Raw genomic sequence first — 18,103 nt, forward strand, 5'->3', positions numbered from 1 at the left:
TGTTTCATAGAACTCAGCTACGTTCGGGCCGATCTTCCAGTCACCCGTCCTCCCCGTACAAAAGATTATTATCGTTTGTTTATGCTGTCCAGCCCTTGCGACCCCATGGTGCTACAGCATCCTGACATTAACTGGCGCACGGTTTGGGGCTGTGTGCATGCACCCTTTTTACCGTCGTCTGTGTCTGCACTCTGGTATGTTTTAGTCTATGGAAAATTCCCGACTAATAGTCGACTTTATCGCATAGGACTGGCCACCTCCCCACTCTGCCCTGACTGTCAGCTCGAAGACACCGACGAGCACCGTCTTACGTGCCCCCTGAAACAAAACGTATGGCTCCTCATCCAACGAATCGTGGGCTTTTACCTCCGTGCCCCGCCAACGACGGTAACCCCGGATTTCCTGTTGTTGCCCCAGACATTTCACTTCCCTCTTGCTAAGCACTATACCCTAATCTGGTTTCGAGGACAGGCTTTAGAATACCTCTTTCAGTGTGGTCCGCATACAGTCCTTGACTTCTGGTACAAAGTTGTGACCGCGCATAGCACCCTCACCCGAAAACCATCTTACCGACAAACTTTTGCCGGTTATTTCCGCAGCGTCTTCCTTGACCCCCCTCAAAGTTGGGGTGTACCATGCCTACCTGTCACATGATGCAACACCCTTATCCACGTTCTCATGCATCGACCAAAATAAAAAAAAAAAATTTAAAAAAAGGAAGAAGACAGAATATGTTATATTTTGTTGTATTTAATGTTTTCCTTTTTTCCCCTTTTTTTAACTAACAGTCATTTGTATATGTTTAAATGGTACCTTGAAGAACTCTCGCATAGTGAATATATATGTACTTTTAGTTTGTTCAATACAAATCATTAAAAAAAAAGAACAAAAAAAAAGAAAACAGGATATGTTATATTTTGTTGTATTTAATGTTATTCTAATAATTTGTTTACCTAACACTCATTTGTATATGTTTAACTGGTACCTTGAAGAACTGTTGCTTTGTGTGTATATATATATGTACTCTCTGTTCGTTCAATAAAGATTAAAAAAAAAAAGTTGGTAGAGCCCGCGAAAGTCAAAGGTCCCGAGTTCGAGTCTCGGTCCGGCACACAGTTTTAATCTGCCAGGAAGTTTCATATCAGCGAACACTCCGCTGCAGAGTGAAAATCTCATTCTGGAAATTGTGTAAGTGATGTAGTTATGACAGACATTGCATAAAGCTAATTTCTTTGAAAGATTTACTAGTCCGGAAACACATTAATGAAGAATTCCGCAAGGGAGCGTACCGTTACCAATGTATAACCGTCAGCGTCCGTTAGTTACGTAATATTCTTACACAAATTCAGTTCTATGTTACGGAATCATTGTTGGAAATCACATGCACAGAATATGAGTACAATTCTTGAACTAAGGAAAAGGGCCATAAACTAGCAAATAAATAAAAAAGTGAAGAACTCACTGTAAGCATTTTCTAGCGGCACGGTATCGAGCCAGGGCCCGATGCCAATATCCTGACGCATGCCGACACTGGCTGTCTCAGCGCTTACGCCATCTCTACAACTGCGACTTAGGTGCTGGGTTAATAACCGGCTTTTAAAGACGTTTCGGTGTCAGATGACGGGCCGTGCGCATGATCTTAGTGGCAACAAGACCTGACCTGTCGTATAGAAAAGCTGGCCGTCCAGTCAGAGTGGGCAGGTTGAGACAGATGGACTTCGACTCGGCGTCCGCGGTGTGTTCGCTTCAGGCACGAGGTCGCTATCACCCTTCCGCCATCCCGTAAGGACCACCTGCCGGGAGTCGTGCTGCCGCCGCATGGGCTGAGGAACGAACTGGCGTTCTCCTAGTCACACAGCCACGGGGCAACTGCCAACTACCCGACAGGCGCCTCACCTGGGCACGACACTGCCCTGCCAGCAGCATAATACCAGGCCGCTGCCGAGGTATGACTACCACGCGAGGCCTTGGTAGTGCTGGGGCAGCAGTTGCTGGCATCCTCGTGACACAGCTTGGTCTCCGCCGTGGTCCACGAGATAGACGCATTAGATGCCACGGAACCAGAGTGGTGTGCGTCGATACAGGCCGCGGTACCAAATGAGAGCGTGTACTTATCACCGCTGTAGCTTGTGGGAGTATTAAGGAGTTCACATGCACGCCATCTGCCTTGATGTAGCCACGTTCTCCTCGTGACGGGCTCTCGTAGCCCTTGGCAACAATCAAACTCCCGCCAATCCTGACAACTAGAAGAACGGATGTGACTCCCCCGACCTCTTCCGACCGCACCATAGCTATCTATCCACATCCTATGTACTACAATTTCTTTAAAAAAAATGGAGATATTAATGGCACGGTATATTAGATCGTATCTAGTGGGTAGTAGGAAAAATTTCGGTTGTCATTGCCCAGACAGTTCTGTTCATAATCATGAAACCAGAGACCATAAGCCTACCGTGTAAGTGTGGGTGCCGCGAGGGATTAGCCGAACGGTCTAGGGCGCTGCAGTCATGGACTGTGCGGCTAGTCCCGGCGGAGATTCGAGTGCTCCCTCGAGCATGGGTGTGTGTGTTTGTCCTTAGGATAATTTAGGTTAAGCAGTGTGTAAGCTTAGGGACTGATGACCTGAGCAGTTTTAAGTCCCATAAGATTTCACACACATTTTTTAAGTGTGGGTATTCCCATCACAAAAGAGCACCGTGTGCCATAATAAATTAATAGTTGTGCTAAATGTGAACGAACTCAATGATAGTAAGATAGTTTCCTATATAATGATTAGTCGTGAACTAGCCTGGCCGGCCGGAGTGGCCGAGCGGTTCTAGGCGATACAGTCTGGAACCGCGTGACCGCTACGGTCGCAGGTTCGAATCCTGCGTCGGGCATAGATGTGTGTGATGTCCTTAGGTTAGGTAGGTTTAAGTAGTTCTAAGTTCTAGGGGGCTGATGACCTCCGAAGTTAAGTCCCATAGTGCTCAGAGCCATTTGAACCATTTTTTTTTTTAACTAGCGTGGACAGTGGTTCTCTCCCTTTTCACATGGTGTGCTCCTGGCTCATTTTACACTTATAGCATGAGCAACAAAATGCAGATAAAGAGATATGTGACCATGGTATAAGATATCAACTACAGCACTCGACAAACGTAAGAAGACTGGAATTGATGTGATAGCTATACTAAACTGTATAAAGTACACTACTGGCCATTAAAATTGCTACACCACGAAGATAACATGCTACAGACGCGAAATTGAACTGATAGGAAGAAGATGCTGTGATACGCGAATGATTAGCTTTTCAGAGCATTCACACAAGGTTGGCGCCGGTGACGACACCAACAATGTGCCGACATAAGGAAAGTTTCGAACCGATTTCTCATACACAAACAGCAGTTGACCGGCGTTGCCTGGTGAAACGTTGTTGTGATGCCTAGTGTAAGGAGGAGAAATGCGTACCATCACGTTTCCGACTTTGATAAAGGTCGGATTGTAGCCTATCGCGATTGCGGTTTATCGTATTGCGACATTGCTGCTCCCGTTAGTCGAGATCCAATGACTGTTAGCAGAATATGGTATCAGTGGGTTCAGGAGGGTAACATGGAACGTCGCGCTGGATCCCAACGGCCTCGTATCACTAGCAGTCGAGATGACAGGCATCTTATGCGCATTGCTGTAACGGATCGTGCAGCCACGTCTCGATTCCTGAGTCAACAGATGGGGACGTTTGCAAGACAACAACCATCTACACGAACAGTTCGTCGACGTTTGCAACAGCATGGATTATCAGCTCGGAGACCATGGCTGCGGTTACCCTTGACGCTGCATCACAGACAGGAGCGCCTGCAATGGTGTACTCAACGACGTACCTGGGTGCACGAATGGCAAAACGTCATTTTTTCGGAGGAATCCAGGTTCTGTTTACAGCATCATGATGGTCGCATCCGTGTTTGGGCGACATCGCGGTGAACGCACATTGGAAGCGTGTATCCGTCTTCGCCATACTGGCGTATCACCTGGCGTGATGGTATGCAGTGCCATTGGATACACGTCTCGGTCACCTCTTGTTCGCGTTGACGACACTTTGAACAGTGGACGTTACATTTCAGATGTGTTACGACCCGCGGCTCTACCCTTCATTCGATCCCTGCGAAACCCTACATTTCAGCAGGATAATGCACGACCGCATGTTGCAGGTCCTGTACCTGCCTTTCTGGATACAGAAAATGTTCGATTGCTGCCCTGGCCAGCACATTCTCCAGATCTCTCACCGATTGAAAACGTCTGGTCAATGGTGGCCGAGCAACTGGCTCGTCACAATACGCCAGTCACTATTCTTGATGAACTGTGGTATCGTGTTGAAGCTGCATGGGCAGCTGTACCTGTACACGACATCCAAGCTCTGTTTGACTCAATGCCCAGGCGTATCAAGGCCGTTTTTACGGCCTGAGGTGGTTGTTCTGAGTATTGTTTTTTCAGGATCTATGCACCCAAATTGCGTGAAAATGTAATCACATGTCAGTTCTAGTATAATATAGTTGTCCAATGAATACCCGTTTATCATCTGCATTTCTTCTTGGTGTAGCAATTTTTATGGCCATTAGTGTATGTGGAATAACTTGTCTTCCAGCAGCAGTCTGTTTTAGGTTAGTGGACGAAGAAACGTGGGTGCTAAAATGCTCAAGTCATTCTCATTTTCAATGCTGGTCATCGAACAGATGCACACAACCATAGAACTCGTTGCGAATTATATTCATTGATATATTGAAAAGGAGGTTACCCCACCCTGAGCGCCAAAATGTAATCAATTAATTCATTTAAAAAATGATAAGTAGATTGAAATTAGCAGATCAACAATGTAAATTACATCTAAGGGCCAGTTTGACTGGGCATATACACAGCTCAGTAACTCGGTAAGTGGGAGGGGGGATAACCATTTCATCTCACCACTTACAAGCATGGACGCATGATATGATGTCAGCATAAGTTGTTCATCTCTCGTGTTGTGTTTTTGCTCGTTGACGGATGGCTGTATTTTTCATCCAAGTTTCGCAGCTCTGATTCGAAGACCTGGGCAGCTTAACCCTGCACTTCCTCCCTAATCCTTCTCAAGGTAGAGAATAGCCCATTAGTCTGCACAGTGTTATTGCCCTCGTGCTCGCCGGCTGTTGTGCGATGCGACTAACTCGCTGAGTTGGGGTCAATGAAATATTTTGAAGGTGAAGTTAGACAAGGAGAAGACTGTCAAATACTTAAAGATTTACCGGACCACAAGAAAGTCCATTTGTCAATGAATGGAAGATGTGTACGTCACAAGGTCACAATGAATTCAGAGACCCCACTCAAAGTCTTGAAACGGACTCAACAGAGGCTGTATGCCTCCAGAAGGTAAAGATAGACTTGTTTATGCAAAAAAGCACGAAAATCATTTATTCTCAGACACCTCTCAGTTCTCGATCGATCTTCACTCACTGGCCGTCTCACTACCTGTCTCTTTTCTAATTGACGTTTTGCTCTCCTGTCTCTTTGGAGCTGCCCTCCTCAGAGTTATGTTCATTGTTCCTCTGCTCTGTCCTCCAGTGCACTGAATAATTCCTTGTATCGTCTACCCCATTGTAAGGCTGAATTTGTAACCTCACCCAATGAAATATCAGCATTGTCTAGCCACGCCTCCCTGTCTTCATACAGGGTGGCCAAATTTCCAGTCTTGCGATGCCTGGCGTGTAACTTGGCATGTCCTGTGTCACTCTCCGATGTTCCTCAATCTGGCTTTAAATCGGAATGCTTCAAGTATTCGCCTGCATTTCTAAGTTGTTAAGAAAGCTGTGACATAATAAAAAACTCCCTTGTTTGTAACAGGAAAGCATGTGCTTTTCTCAAGTGTCCCCAAGCACTTAAGACTCTGTTGCGTCTCTCTGCTGCCAGTTAACATTTAAATGTGAAAATCCTTTCAGAGCGAAGTGAATACCTCATTTAAACCGTACGTGTCTGACCTTTTGGAATGTCTATGTCCAGATGTGGCTAAGTGGCGCCATTTCGTTCTGAGTGCCAGGTGGTGAGGTATTACAGACTATACGGCTAACGTCAGTCTTGTGGAACCCATCTCGTTCCATTCGTCTGTGAGACTCAGAAGGAAGTAGACATTAGCGCTCTGGTTGCTGCTGTGTTATTGACTTCCGAAAGGCGTTCGAAAGAACTGTGCACTGTCACCAAATGAAAAATATAAGAGCGTACGCAATACCATACTAGCTTTGTGACTGGACTGTAGAATTCATAGCAAATACAAATACAACATGTTGTTCTTAACACAGAGAAATCTTCTGGCGCGTAATTGTGCCCGAATGTTGAGTGCTCGTCAGCTTGGGACACTTCCGTTGTAGCATTTATAGAGGAAACAGGGAATATATGAAGAAGATGGGTGTGCTTCAGAGCGGGATGGTTTCTAAGTGCGGAAACGTCGCTGACATGCTCGTCTATTTCCGGTGGTAGACGACAACTAAGAGCCGCTGTGTATCACAGCGAGGTTGACTGTTAAAGTACTGAGAGTCCTGCAGAAGAGCCAAGCAACAGACGCTGAGGTAACAAAAATCATGGGATAGCGATATGTTCAGATGGCGGTATTATCACATACACAAGGTATAAGAGGGTAGTGCATTGGGGGAGCTGTTTTTGTACTCAGATGACTCGCGTGGAAAAGTTTCTGACATGATTATGGCCCCACGACAGGAATTAAGACTTAGAACGCAGAATTTTAATTGGAGCTAGACATATGGGACGTTCCACAACGAAAATCGTTAGGGAATTCAATATTACGCGATCCACAGTGTCAACAGTGTGCCGAGAATACCAGTTATCAGGCATTACCTCTCACCACGGACGACGCAGTGGCCGACGGCATTCACTTAACGACCGAGAGCAGCTGCGTTTGCTTAGAGTTGTAGGTGCTAACAAACAAGCAGCACTGCGAGAAGTAGCCGCAGTAATCAATAAGGGACGTAAGACGAATGTATCCGTTAGGAGAGTGCGGCTAAATTCGGCATTGATGGGCTATAGAAGCAGACGATCGACTCGAGTGTCTTTGCTAACACCACGGCATCGTTTGTAGTGCCTCTCCCGGGCTCCTGACCGTATCGGTTAGACTCCACACGAGGAAACTGCAGCCTGGTCGGAAGAGTCCAGATTTCAGTTGGTAAGAGCTGAGAGTAGGGTTCGAGAGTGGGGCAGGCCTCACGAATCCATGGACCCAGGTTGTCAACAAGGCACTGTGCAAGCTGGTGGTTGCTCCATAATGCTGTGGGCTGTGTTTACATGGAATGTATTGCGTCCTCTGGTCCAACCGAAGCGCTCCTGAACTGGAAATGGTTGTGTTCGGCTACGTTAAGACCATTTGCAGCCATTCATGGACGTCATGTCCCCAAACAAAGATAGGATTTTTATGGATGACAATGTCACCGAGCCACAATTGTTAGTGATTGGTCTGAAGAACATCTGGATACTTCGAGCGAATTGTGTGGCCGGGGACTTCAAACAACTTGTTTAGTCCACGTTACGTCGAGTTGCTGCGTGAAGCTGGACAAAAAAGAGATCAGACACGATTTTAGCAGGTATGCCATAACTTTTGTCACCTCGGTATGTAGTTTCCTCTGGTATATAACTGGCGGAAAAACCATAAATCTAAAATGAGAGAGATTGGAGCACACATAAAAATAATTTTACTTTTAAAGACAGAGGAGAGAGAGGACAGTAAGAAACAGTACACTGCGGGCCTTTATGAGGGGGAGGAACTGAGTGCTAACCTGATGAAAGAAGAAATTGGTGTCCATTCGGAAGACATAGAAGATGCAGCTTTACAAGGTTAGCGATCAAACAAGGTACATGGTACAGGTAACATTCCTTCGGAATTTTGCAATGATTTGGGGAAGTGGCAACGATTATTCAAGTCAGTGTGTAGGATGTATGAGATTGGAGAAACATATCGAAATTTCGGAAACATAACATCCACTCAGTTTCAAAAATAACAAGCTTGATAAATAGGGAACTATCGCAAAATTAGTTTAGCACTTCAAACGTCTAAATTGCTGACAAGAAAAATCGACAGAACAACTGAAAAGAATATTGGAGATCTGCTAGATGACAATCTGTTTGACATCAGGAATGGCGCCAGAGAAACATTTCTGACGTTGTGCTTGATAACTGAAGCAAGACAACGAAAATGGTTCAAATGGCTCTGAGCACTATGGGACTCAACTGCTGTGGTTATCAGTCCCCTAGAACTTAGAACTACTTAAACCTAACTAACCTAAGGACATCACACACATCCATGCCCGAGGCAGGATTCGAACCTGCGACCGTAGCAGTCGCAAGACAACGAATTCGAGACACTTCTCGTAAAATTGATCGGTCTATAAAACGCGTTATTAAACATAAAATTGTGAAAGGTGTTTGAAATTCTCAGAAAAGTCGGTAAAAGCTGCAGAGAAAGACGAAAACTACACATTTACAAGAACCAAGAGAGAAATATAACAATGGGAGATAAAAGGAGAAGCACTGTTTTACAAAACGAGTCTGTCGCCCTGTACAGCCATCTGCGTTGTCTCATCTGAGGGAGGTAGCACAGCAGCTAACGAGATTGAACAGAATGACCGGGTTACAGTTCCTCGTTTGGGCATCCAGATTTAAGTTCTCCGTGGTTCCGTACGTCGAGTAAGGCAAATGCCGGCTTGTTTAGGCCTATGAACCTTCCCGCCTTTCCCCAGTCCGAGATTGTGTTCCGTCTTTAGCGACTTCGTCAGCGACAGTTGGGTTGGAGCCTGATGTTTCTTCATTTCTTTTCCGGCACACAGCCAATACTCCAGGTTATACAAAAGCTGTTTCGTCACAGTTGGTCCATGGTTCTAAACAGGCTCGGCCAGAAAATATAATCAGAAACTTTACTTCCCACGGCACTCAATGCGCTTTTAACTGAGAAATTTCGAGATTATGAGAGGTCGGTCCTAAAACTGAGGTTTTCGTTCGAATATCTCATCTTTGTTGCACTAAAATATAATGAGTTTTATAAGTGATATCTGTTCAGTGGTACCGCTCTGATAATTTTGGGATCTTTGTAGCTTGGGTAGCACTAGTGTGTGTAGTACGGTGTGACCCAGAATCCACCCTTTTTCTTGGCGGCGCGCCTTTACTTTAATGTCCAGTGTGGTCTAAAGATACTCAAACTCCTCGCAGGAAACGGTAGGACGCTGTAAAGCACACGACGATAGGTGTTGTTCTCGACTTGGACAGAACAGCATTTTAGTCTTCCACCCGTTCGTTTCGACATTTTAAGCGCTGCCATTCTCCATGACGAATCTCCGCAATTCTGGACACTACCTGCACGACGTTAAACCAACAGCAGTCAGTATCACAAGCGTTGATGATTATGATGTTTGGTTTGCGGGGCGCTCAAGCTCAACTGCGCGGTCATCACCGCCCGTACAAAGTCCCAATTTTAACACATTCAAATTTTTAAATCAACCAAGTCTCGTAACTGTCACGAATGATGATGAAATGATGAGGACAACACAAAACCCAGTCCCCGGGCAGAGGAAATCCCCAACCAGGCCGGGAATCGAACCCGGCACCCCGTCATACAGAGGCAGTAACGCTAACGACTAGACCAGGAGCTACGGACGTCACAAGCGTGATTAGTTATAGCAGTGTAGCGAGCCGGCTATGGCGAAGGCAGTGCGAATTAAATTACACATGAGCTTCAGCGCTTCCCTTCGCTGTGGCCATAGCCATTGAAATCGAGCTAAGGGAGCCACGCTGAAGCGTGGCAAAAAGTCATGCTGTTCAGCCGGTAGCTGTCTGCAGCTACAGTGCTTATTTGGAATCAAATATACTGAGCGAAATGGGGTCTCGATTAAAAGACTGTGGCTTAGTTTTCGAGAAGAACTAAGATCAAATACCCTTCTATCCACCAAGATTTCGGTTTTTAGAAGTTTTCCTAGATCTTTTCGGATAACTTCTGGGGCGATCCTTTTCATTAGGTCAAGGCCGATTTTCTTCCCCAAACTTACCCACTTATTTCAGAATAGGGAAAGTACACCAGATTAAATTAAACAAAACGTTTTGCTGCTGATAAAATGAATATCACACAGACATAGACGAAACAAGTAATTATTTAACAAAAGCACCTTTGTGGGCAGAAAAAGTTGTAGATACGTAGATAGCAAAGGGAAAGAAAATCTGTAGTTGAGCACATCAGCTGTTAATGAGAAGGCAAGGATTCAAAGTAAACGATTATAGAAACTTGGTAGAATATGCTAAATGAAACAAAATTATTCAGAAAGGTCTCAAAGAAAATGCGATAAATTACACTGGAAATTTGGTTGGTTGGTTGACTTGGGGGCGGGGACCAAACAGCGAGATCATCGGTCCCATTGGATTAGGGAAGGATGGGGAAGGAAGTCAGCCGTGCCCTCTCAAAGGAACCACCTGATATTTGCCTGAAGTGACTTAGGGAAATCACAGAAGATATAAATCAGGATGGCCGGACTCGTGTTTGAACGGTCGTCCTTCCGAATGGGAGTCCAGTGTCCTAATCACTGTGCCATCTCACTCGATGGAAATTTGGCAATGAAAAGTTTGTAAGCAACAAAGTGTGAAGAAACAGAAATAGACTTTTATATTAGGCAGACACCAAATTTAATCAGGTAATATAGCACAGTAACTAACAACAAAGTCACAATTATCCAAGTATTCGAAGATTTATTTAAATGTTTTATAGTTCAAGAGGTAAAGCAATAGCTGATCATGACATTCCAGAAGTATGCCAGACGTTGTGTGTAAATCCATTAGAGGTATGTAGGAAAGGAAGGTACCCGAAAGTGGTTTTCAAAAGAAGAGGCCAAAACTGAAGGCAATGTATGACAAAAGGATCTTGCAAAATTATTTGCACATGGAAAACAATTCTCCAAACCCGAAACGCTGCTGTACGTATTAATCCAAAACAAAGTGAAGACCTATCAGTCAGTGACCGAGCGGTTCTAGGCCCTTCAGTCCGGATGCGATGTGCCTTTATTAACCAAAGAAGCATAAACATCGAAATTGTTGCTAACTGGATGCGCTCTGCAAAATCTATAATCTTAGAACTTTATCGAAATTAAAATTAAATTATTCACAAGAGCGCGTCTGACACCACCGATGTAGCGTCTTGAAGTGCCCTCGATTCACATCTGCGTTCCTGGACGTTTTGACTTCACTACTCCTCGCAGTTTCTGCGCAGTGTCTTCATAGCGTTGTGGTCACACACATCCATGCCCGAGGCTGGATTCGAACCTGCGACCGTAGCAGCACCGCGATTCACATCACTAATGTTCCACAACCTCAAGCATCGTCAAGCTTCGTGTCTATTCATAGCTAGACGCAATCACTGTAAGACGTTTTCCTATTTATAAGGCGTTGTCCAATGGAACACTCGCCACAACGGGACCATGGAATTGTTCCATCCAAAAGTAATCGCCACACGCGTTAAGACATTTCTCTCACTGGGAGACGAGACGATCAGTTCCTGTTTCGTAGAACGCGCTCGGCCGCTGACGGATGCACAAGCATATCTGCTCTTGCATTTCCCCTTCCGATTGAACCCTACCTCCACGCATGTCTATCTTCAGGTCGCCAAAGATGTGAAAATCACATGGTGAAAGATCCGAGCTGTATGGAGAATGCCGTAGTGTTTACCAATCAAACCGCAGAAACATAGGCTTCGTCCGATTGGCAGTATCCGATGCACCAATCCTTCGGTGTCAACGGAACACAACTTATTGATCCTCGGTCAAAGATCCACTCCCATGCAGTCGCCACTGTAGAACAAGATTGCGCCTGCCGTTGTGGCCGAGCGGTTCTAGGCGCTTCAGTCTGGAACCGCGCGACCGCTACGGTCGCAGGTTCGAATCCTGCCTCGGGCATGGATGTGTGTGATGTCATTAGGTTAGTTGGGTTTAAGTAGTTCTAAGTTCTAGGGGACTGATGACCTCAGATGTTAAGTCCCATAGTGCTCAGAGCCATTTTTGAGAACAAGATTGCATGCCTTGGATTCCTGTTAAATGTGGTGCCTTTTTGCCTGTTTCACTATGTAGCAGTCATCTGATGCTGTAATTAACCGTGATCGACCATCTCCTCTCCTTCCGGAAGCAGTGCTGTTGTTCGGAATGCTCCCCATGCAAGTGAGACACTGATGTGGACTGTGCTAAGCTGCTGTGTTACACTCGTCACACTTCGTCTTTCTTCCAGTTTCCCAATGATTCCTCCCCATATGAAATTATCCAAATGTTGCCTCCTCGTCATACTGTAATGTAGATCACCACCACAGAGCATCGTGATTGCTCTCTGACTGACACACACTTTCTTCTCACGTTCCTTCAACAACCCTCTTGCTGCGAGGCCATCTCCATTCGGTGATATAAACAAGCTGACCTCACGCCATATGTCGTCCAGCTTCCTGTGCACGATTGGTAGACGTCTGGAAACATGATTCCGCACTATCAGTCCGCATCTCGTGGTCGTGCGGTAGCGTTCTCGCTTCCCACGCTCGGGTTCCCAGGTTCGATTCCCGGCGGGGTCAGGGATTTTCTCTGCCTCGTGATGGCTGGGTGTTGTGTGCTGTCCTTCGGTTGGTTAGGTTTAAGCAGTTCTAAGTTCTAGGGGACTTATGACCACAGCAGTTGAGTCCCATAGTGCTCAGAGCCATTTGAACCATTTTTTTCTAGGGGACTGATGACCATAGATGTTAAGTCCCATAGTGCTCAGAGCCATTTGAACCATTTGAACCACACTTTCATTCATTTCCACCTAGTTATTAATATGTTACGTTACTATATCTGTCTCGTCCTTAAGTTTTGCAGAGCCATTGCATGTGCAGTATACACAGTATCGTATGAGTACCATACCCCTCACATCATATGTGCAGGTTGTCTAGATGCATGAGGCAGATGAGCAGCGGAAAGCACTGTCAGTAGCAGCCTGACACAGCATCTTTAGCAAAATTTCTGCCGTCTCTCTCTCTCTCTCTCTCTCTCTCTCTCTCTCTCACACACACACACACACACACACACACACACACAGACACACACACACTACACTCACACTTGTGCTTACAGCATCAAAAATACATAAAAATCTTGACAATGGGTCGTCCGAATAAAGAAGAGAACTTTCTCCAGAGAAGATTCTGAGAGCAAAATAACGCTCTCTGAGAAAGTTCTCAGTTTCGTATGAATAAAAAACTCGAAGGGTGTTCTCTGACGAGGGAGTTCTCCGTCTGTACCTCCCCTCCATCTTGGGAAGGTTCTCTGTGTGTGTTGTGCGCCGCGTCTTGCACAGAATACACCCGTAATCTTACATTTAATTCGACTCGCTCAAACAGGCGAATTGTTCAGTGTACAAGTATGGAACTGATATCGACGTGTTCTGGAAGAGTTGCACTGCGTTTCGATTTTAGTTTTTTGTGCCCCAACAAATTATTAAGACGATTACGGACAGTTTACGGAAATGCATTTTCTGACGATGTTACACATTTTCGACATTCGGGAAACGTTATTGAAGTTAGATGAACACATTTTGCGAAAGAAATCTTAAGAATACATCACATTTTCATCTGCTCCAAACAAAACTTTGTCCGAATTTTCTAACACTAGATAAATTGGGTTAAATGTGACACATAATGGTCCGCTCGCGCGTCAGGTAACTAAAGAGGTCGCCCGTGCAGTTTTTCTGCGAGAAACAGAGCGCTAGGTCAGTAATAAACGAATTATTAACTTTTATGATCCACCTTTTTACTTCTAACATAAAGAAGTATAAGATTTATGCCGGGCGAAAACATGATGAAGAAGATCTGAAAATGTCAGTGACATGGTTGTCTGTTTTATACTTAAATCTTCTCCTGCACCAGTCTGAAAACCTGGGTCAGCTAAATAGTACAAAAACGTTTTCACTTTCGCTTCTTTAGGTAGGTCCCCTCTTCTTTCATGAGTTTCGGGAAGAAAATTCTCCAGCCAGGAACTAAACATATGAAATGATTAAATAAAATGTGTCCGCTCCGATAGCTTAGTGGTCAGCGTGACTGATTGCCGTCCTATGGGCCCGAGTTCGATTCGTGTCGGAGATTTTCTCCGCTCAGGGACTGGGTGTTATGTTGTTTTCATCCCCATCCGGCACGCAGGTCGCCCAATGGGGCGTCGACTGTAATAAGACCTGCACCAAGGCGGCCGGACCTGCCCCGCAAGGGGCCTCCCGGCCAATAGCGCCAAACGCTCATTCCATTTCCATTAAATAAATTGGAGTCAGTTTATTAGATGGAACATGTAAAGAACAATGCAATATACCCACCAGTTTGGCAAACATACGCTGAGCAAACAAAATTCTGGCTGAAGAAGCATGGCAAAGAATGAAAGCAAAGATCAGTGAAAAATTAATTGTTTTATCAGCGGATGGTGCAGTGAAAACTAAAGCTAAGATAAGAATAAGTATGCAAAAGGTGGAGAAGATGAAGTTGAAGTTGAAGATGAAGAAGAAGAATACGGAGATTATAATGGACAAAATAATAAAACATTTCGAAGTAGTCTTAAGTGTATGAAGCCAGCCAGCAACCTCAAAGCAGCTGTGAACTATTCTCATAAATCATACTCGCAAATTGCTCCAAAAGCCCTATCGCTATATAGAGAGTGTATGACACCCATCCTCAAAACAAGTGGAAAATACCTTTCATTCCAATGTTTGCTGCTTTCTCAGCGCTTAGAGGGTTAGCTGGAGGTGCGGTGTGGATTCCTCAACCTGTTAATGATGCAAAAGCAGTTCACAAACTGCTAGCTGAAATTCAAAGTCATAATACAACAATGTAAGCAGTAGCACTTCATGAAGGTAAAGGGCTGCATTTAGGACCATACAAGAAAAACGAGTTTGGTCTGTATTTAACAAAATGAAGTTCTCCTTGAACAGTACTCTAACGAGACCACTTATTAATACCGACCTAGAATATTATGCTAAAAGACTGGGTATGTTTATGAGAAATATAGTTCTTTGCACAGAAAGCCTAAGGGTTATGATAGTGTGATTATTTAACCTCCAGGGAAAAGCTGAATGTGGTTCACAATGCGTATCTTACAAGAAGGGTGATGTTGAGTATTATTTCAGTACTTCGGCACTTTACCACTTCCTCCAGAAACTGGGAGGTCTTTCAAAATCTGTACAATAAAATAACGCTACAATAAATTTCAACGATCTAAGAATCATAGATGTGGCCACCGTTGTTTAAAGTTTCTGAATTTGAGATAAACTAGCAAATCTTTTAGCACACACTGACAGTTTCACAATGGTTTACATGGAAAACTGCGTAACACTTGAAATATTAGGTAGAAACTTTATCATAGCAGCTGTCTTTAATCCCACGCACTAAATTTGTCTCATCACACATACGAAATTGTCTTATACAACTAATTTACCTACAGTTCCATAGTGAATATTATGTCGAAAAGCAACAACTTCTACTTTTACGATCAGATAGGTGATCACGAAATTCTTGATAGAGTTACTTCAAAAGGTGTAACTTTATGAACTCCATGACATTGTTTCCTCATTGTTGAGACAGATAGTCATAGAACTTCAAGAATGACTACAAAGACGCTGAGAAGAAAAAGAAAAACGAATCAAAGTAAAACTGAACATCACTTACAATAAAACTCACAAAAAATGCCAGATGAGGAGTAACGTATACGTTGGTTTTTAAGCTGGATAGTAATATAGGATCATTTTTAGATTTTAGGGGAGAAATAATTTGAAAGAAACCTTAATGATAACAGAACATCCAGTAAATACTGAGAGAGATAACGTCCTGGGCGTTGACTGTAACATTTCTGGAGCTTCATTCCATAATACTGTTTCTACGCACGCCTAATATCAGTTGTGGGCAGTAGTACCTTTCGGATATAACATTGTAGATTCACCATATTCACTCATTTGTGTGCCGGTTGTGGTACCATACGTTTCAGAACTAAGCGTATCAATCAGAGATCAAAACGGAAATCTCGTGGATTTCGATGGTGAAGAAATAAGTATTGCATTATACTTAAGGAAACACAACTCATATCGTGTACAGGCAGCATGTTACGTCCGAACAGAAAAAGGTGAATTCTAAGAAGATCAAGAAAGTGAAAAACGTGTTATCTCCTCACAGTCGTCAAATTCTATCATCACTAGGATATTCAGTGCTAACAGTACTATGAGTAACATCATTCTCCGCGAGGTCACATTCGACGTTGTGGTGAGTGAAGAAAAAGAATAAGATAAATTACATACTGACTGAAAGAGAAAAAATTCTCACTAACAATTGTTTTACTCGCTTTGAATATCGTAAGTATAAACCATTTGGTCAACCAATGTTCGCTCACAATGATTTCATACAGACTGTAATACAAAGTGAAAACATTTACATCCTGCTTTGAATGACTCATCTTTACATCGAAGGAAAACTTCTCGATAAACCAGGACTGCACTAAAGTGCTGACACTGACTTAAATAAAAGCTGTGCACTTCATTTGTTTTCAGAAACTCATTGTCGTCTGAATAACGAAATTATTGGTCATGTGCACAGTCCACGAATTGCAGAGCTGAAGAAAGCAGATGCATATTTTAAGCCACTAATGCTCAAATCGTTATAGGCACTGAAAGCTGGTTAAAGCCGGACATAAGTCCAACCGAAATTTCTGCGAAGAACCTAACGGTGTTACGAAAGGATAGGCTAAAGACAGTTGGCGGTGGCGTCCTTGTTGCTGTCAGAAGTAGTTTATCTTGTCGCGAAATTGAAGTAGATAGCTCCTGTGAGTTAGTATGGGCATAGGTCATCCTTGGCAACCGGAATAACAGAAAAATTAGACCCTTTTACCGACGTCCCAGTTCAGATGATACAATTGCCGAAAGGTTCAAAGAAAACTTGAGTTTCATTTCAAACATGTATCCGACTCACACAGTTATAGTTGGTGGTAACTTTAATTTACCCTCGATATGTTGGCGAAAATACATGTTTAATTCCGGAGGTACACACAATACATCATCTGAAATTGTCCTAAACGCATTCTCTGAAAATTATTTCGAGCAGTTAGTTCATGAACCCACGCGAATAGTAAACGATTGTGAAAACACAGTTGACCTCTTAGCAACAAATAATCCTTAGTTAATAACATCAAAACGGGCACAGGGATTAGTAACCACAGGGATGTCGTAGCGAGATTGAATATTGTAACCCCAATCCTCCAAAAAGAAACGAAAAATATACCTATTCAAAAATGAAGATAAAAATTCATTTGACGCCTTCCTGAGGTACAATCTCCACTCCTCCTAAATTAAAAATGTAAGTGTAGACCAGATGTGGCTTGAATGCAAAGAAATACTATCGGCAGCAATTGAGAGAACTATAACAAATAAATTAACAAACGGCAGATCTGATCCCCCATGGTACACGAAACGCGTCAGAACACTGGTGCAGAAACAACTAAACAAACAAGCCAAATTTAAACAAACGCAAAATCTCGAAGATTGGCGATCTTTTACAGAAGCTCGAAATTTAGCGCGGACTACAATGCGAGATGCCTGTAACAATTTCCACAACGAAACTTTGTCTCGTAACGTGGCAGAAAATACAAAGAGATTCTGGTCGTATGTGAAGTATGCTAGCGGTAAGACACAATCAATGCCTTTTCTGAACGATAGAAATGGAGATACTACCGAAGACAGTGCTGCCAAAGAAGACTTACTAAACACACACTTCAGAAATTCTTTTACTAAAGAAGACGAAGTAAACATTTAAAAATTCGAATCAAGAACAGCTGCCAACACGAGTAACTTAGAAGTAGATATCCCTGGAGTAGTGAAGCAACCTAAATCACTTAATAAAAGTAAGACCTGTGGTCTAGATCGTATACCAGTTGGGATCTATACAGAGTATGCTGCTGTAATAGCTCCATACTTAACAATGATATACAACCACTCGCTCAACGAAAGATCCGTACCCAAAGACAGGAAAGTTGTAAAGGTCAGTCCAATATTCAAGAAAGGTATTAGGAGTAATCCACTACATTTCAGGCCC

The sequence above is a fragment of the Schistocerca serialis genome, chromosome 3, assembly GCF_023864345.2.
Source record: "Schistocerca serialis cubense isolate TAMUIC-IGC-003099 chromosome 3, iqSchSeri2.2, whole genome shotgun sequence".
Lineage (NCBI taxonomy): Eukaryota > Metazoa > Arthropoda > Insecta > Orthoptera > Acrididae > Schistocerca > Schistocerca serialis.